Source organism: Cotesia glomerata, linkage group LG4 (genome assembly GCF_020080835.1).
Source record: "Cotesia glomerata isolate CgM1 linkage group LG4, MPM_Cglom_v2.3, whole genome shotgun sequence".
In the NCBI taxonomy this organism is placed as follows: Eukaryota; Metazoa; Arthropoda; class Insecta; order Hymenoptera; family Braconidae; genus Cotesia; species Cotesia glomerata.
This window is the reverse complement of record NC_058161.1, coordinates 20238601-20243644: the sequence shown is the minus strand read 5'-3', so window position 1 is coordinate 20243644 and position 5044 is coordinate 20238601.

Genomic DNA, 5044 nt, shown 5'->3' with positions numbered 1-5044 from the left:
AGTCGAAATTTAGAGCCCAAATAGAGCCTCCCAAGGTAGGGACTCCGGTCGGCAGCCTCTGGGCTCTAAGTCGGATCATTGCTCATGTTAAATTAAGTCCAACTTTGGACCCCAAAAGTGGTGCAAATTTTCCGTTTTACCACTTTAGTGTCTACAGTCGGACTAATTACGATGCATAGAACTCTACTTAGAGCAGAGTCCGACTAAGATTACATAACATGCAAAATTTATTCTACGCACACCAGGCCCCTATGATCCACAATTTTGTTGTCCAACTATATAAAGTATTTTTGAATAAGTATTAGAAGAGAACGCTTTATGAGTTTTTGGTTCAAAAGTGCATTTTTGGACTCAGAAATTTACCAGACTCTTTTGGGTGGTCTAAGCTTAAGCTTACTCGCCTACCTAGCCAGAAGAAATAAAATTAATGCGCCCTAACAAAGGAATTCCGGGCTTGACCCTACAGACGCGAAGCCGATGCTTAACCGATTACACTACTACGAACGATAGCACGTAGTTTAATTTTGTTTGAATATGAAATATTGACTGTATTGAAATATAGGTGACAAGTTAGAAATGTTGTCAATCATCGATACTACTATATTAGCAAAGCTACGTACTATAATTAATTAAATTCAAAAAGAATTTTTTTAACTTCCCGCTAAGAAAATTGAAAGAATTTTTCGAAAATCGGAAGTTAAAGAAATATTTCGTAAAATTGAAATAATTATTTTAAATTAATTTTTACAAAATCTAAATGTACCTTTTCGGCTTTTTAAAATGTTTAAAAGAATTTTCAAAAATTTTAAACATTTTTAAAAAAGCTGCTATGCATTAAATAAGATTTTAAAATATTTTCTTAAATTTTAAAAGGAAGCTTTAAAGAATTTTTAAAAATTTTAAAATAACTTTAAAGAATTTTCAAAAATTTTCCGTAATTATATAGAAGTGGGACTCAGGTTTTTCAAATTATGAGATCACTATGAAAAGTTGTTTTCAACCAAATGATTTTTTTTTTTCTTAAATTTCATCGAAAATGGGAATAATTTAAAAAAAAAAATGAAATTAATATTTTTAGGAAATTTTTTTTAATTGTTTTAGTTTTTAATGCGTAACAAGATGCAAGTTCAAATTCAACGAAAATTTTAGTGTTTGACCATCAAATTATTGATCAAAAGTCAAAATTTTTTATTTTTTACTTTTCAAATGCAGTTACCTCAACTTAAGGGATGATTTTGAGCTAAAGTTAAATTTTTATCATAAATCACCGCGGAGATAAACAATTTGAAGAAAAAAAAAAATTCCGAAAAACGTAATTAATTTTTCGATTTTTTTATCCTCAAAAACATGCGAGCCCCACTTCTATATAATTACTAAATTTTCAACATTTTTAAAAAGCTTTATAAAGAATTTTTACAAAATATTTAAAAATTTTCTAAAATCTCTTTACTTTCAAGGTATAACGCGTTGTAGGTTTGCATACAACTATCGCAGCAGGATCATGAGTGTTGTATAATATTCATTAGTAATTTGTTTATGGACTGGATCGCCTATACTAAAAAATACAAAAATTATTAATATTATTAAAAATTAATAATATTAATTTCGAGAAAATAAATTTTTTTCAATGACAAATTTTCATATGTAATTTCTAAAAATTTTATGTACGTCTCTGGAAGAAATATAAGTAATGAATTTATTCGCTGATATACCTCTGAGAGCTGTCAGTTTTGAGAAAATACCGAATTTTCATTAATTAACGAAGGTACAAATCTTAATAAATAAATAAATTACGATTGATTTAGATTCTCCTTTACGACACAACTTAAAAAAATTCTCGGCCATATGTTGTCTAAATAAAAAAAAAAATTATTTAACAAGTTCACTGATAAATAAATAAATGGTAAAATAATGATTTCAATTCTGTATCGGACTTCGAGGGTTTAAAATCGGACCTCTCGAAGTCTAGAGAGGACCTCGAGGCTCAAATCGGACCTCTCGATTTAAAAGTCCGGACCTGTGGATTAATGTCGGTGCTATTCGGATTACTGGGCTCCTAAATGGGTTCTATTCCGGACTAGGAAGCTCTATTTCGGCTTTTAAATTTCGACTCGGGTATTTAACTAAGTTAAAACCAAAGTGTATAATATCGTAAAAACTAGTTTTTAAGTTTTTAGTTTGCAGCTTATTATAACACACAAAAAATGTATTTTTTCATATGCAAATAAACTTCTTTAAAAAAAAAAAAAACAGACACTTCAAGACGCACGGAGATCACCAAAGATTAAGCAGCATTGAGCAGGGTTAATAGTTGGATGGGTGACCGCTGGTGTTATAACTATAAAAATTATATCTAGATATTTTTTTTGCATTTTAATTGGTTACACAGAAGTACGTAAGGACCATATTAAATATTCTATCCATAAAATTAACCCAATAATTAATTAGATGTAATAAATATATAATTAAATATTGTTATATATTTAATTATATATAATTAGATATGATTATATTTGGCCATTTTTCATATATAATCATATATAACCAATTGCTATATAAATATATATAATTATATATAAATATTTTTATCAATTTTAACCTTTAAAATACTCAACACATGTCACGAAGTTCCTGCAAACAACGGCTATTGAGTTGTAAGTATAAATTATTTTTACGTTTATCCTCATAAAATCAAGAATTATTCTTTCTTATTTATAACGAAAATGTTGTTGGGAATGGTGAAAAACGAATTCGGTGAAGTTAGATTTTATTACAATTGGGAAATTTTTTTGTGTTTACTTATAAGAGCTCTAACTTCGACATGGATAGATGTCTGTGTTGTAGATGATGTGGAGAAAGTATTAGCTTCGGAGCAGTCTGAACAACCATTCTTGTCGGATCATGACTTGATATCTGTGACTTACAACTATAAAGTCGAACGGCAGAAACTCAAGAGTTTTACATGTCGCAGTTGGCAGAGCATAGATAATGATCTGCTGAGGCAGCAATTTGACACTGTGGATATTGGGGATATGATGTTGCAGCAAACTGTTGAGGACATGAATTCGTGGTTTCATCAGCGGCTTTGTCGCATTATTGACTCTGTTACGCCGGAGAAAGTGGTGCATCCGAGTCATCCACCAGCGCCTTGGTTTACTAGTCAGATTAAGGATTTGTAAGCTCGTCGTGATAAACTGTATCGTATCTTCAGAAGAACGGGTTATGCCTACAAGGAGTATGTTATTGTACGGCGTCTAGTAAAGCAGCGGTTAAGTGAAGCTAAGAAAGCTTATTTTGATGGTCAGTTGAGTTGTGCTCATAGTGCGCAGGCGATGTGGAATGATTTGCGGAAGCTTGGTTTAATTAAGCGAAATAGAGTGCAATCAATGATTAAGGTTGATTTGGATGATCTAAATGATTACTTTATACAGTCCTCTAATTTTTCTAATGTTTATGTTGATGTCTCTGATATTGCGGCCTTTAGTATAAGTAATAATGTATATTTTGATTTTTTGAGCATTGATGATGAAATTGTTAAAAAGGCGATAATGCGACTGACTTCCAACCTGTGTAGGTCCTGATACTATTTCAATTAAAGCATACAAATGTACTTTATCATTTGTAAGCTATTTATAACCTTGCTATTTAATAACTCGTTTGCCTCAGGAGTTTTCCCTGGTGAGTGGAAGTTGTCTCGTATTGTCCCTATACCTAAGAAGACTAATGCGGAGGTTTGTGCTGATTATCGGCCGATATCATTGACATGTAATTTATCTAAGGCACAAAGGTGTGCACATGATCAGATTGTAAAGTTTAATACCTCATAATTATATTGATGAGTATCAAAATGCATTTAGAGAGGGCTTGAATACGCAGACCGCTGCAATTAAACTCAGCGATGATATTCGCTCTGCGATTAATGAGTCAAAAGTTATTGCTGCCGTTTTCTTTGATCTGAGTAAGGCTTTTGATTCTGTTAATCATAAGAGGTTATTGTGTAAGCTTTTATACCAAATGAATTTCCTTGAAAATGCTATCATGTGGATGAAGTCTTACTTGGAGCAGAGAAGGCAGCAGGTATTTGTTGATGGGCGTGCGTCATCGTGGAAGGATGTTTTGAATGGAGTGCCGCAAAGGCAGTGTACTTGGTCCTTTAAGTTATTTTCGCTATAGATCTCAGATCTTTCCATGCGGTTAAATTGTCAATATTTATTTTTTATGCTGATGATTTGGCGATGATATTTATCTTGTTGTCCGGACCAAGTGAATGATCATTGCGGCACTTAACGATGAAACAGTTGCACTTGGGGAATGGTGCAAGATCAATTATTTGAGATTAAACGCGTCTAAAACAAAGGCTGTTACTTTTGGCAGTAGAATTAAAGTTAACTGTAATATCTGTGAAGCGCAGATGTCATTCTGGTAGATGGCTGTCTCGTGCCTTATGATAAGTCTGTTAAGTATCTAGGTGTGCTGATTGGATAATGTTCTTTCATGGGAAAGTCAGGACTGTGAGCGTGTGTAATCGAGCAATGCGAGTTTTGGCGCAGTTGAATATCAATAATGAGATCTTCAACGAAAGATTACGTATAAAGCTTGTTAATACGTTAACATTTCCTATCTTTTGATTATTGCTGTGCAAAGTATACAAATATACCTAACAGTTTACAGATGCGGTTACAAAGGTAAATAAACTCGTGTGTTAGGTATATTTTTAAGATCCCAAGGTTTGAGCATGTTACGCCGTATTATAAGAGACTGGGTTGGCTCAAGCTGAAGGAAAGGAGGAATTATTTTATAGCGTGCCTTTTCTATAAGGAAATTGTAATGCATTACACTCAGCAATTTGGTGGCAGGCTTGAATTTCTTCCGATTGCGCTACGTAGAGGAGATGTGAGAGATGATTATTTGTGTTTACCGAGATCTACTTGTAGTATGTATGATAATTCCTTTCTTGTTCTTGGCATACGCATCTGGAATATGTTGCCGGTGGAGATTGTTAGGGCCGAAAATTACGAAATGTTTCGTAGTTTGTGCCGTGATT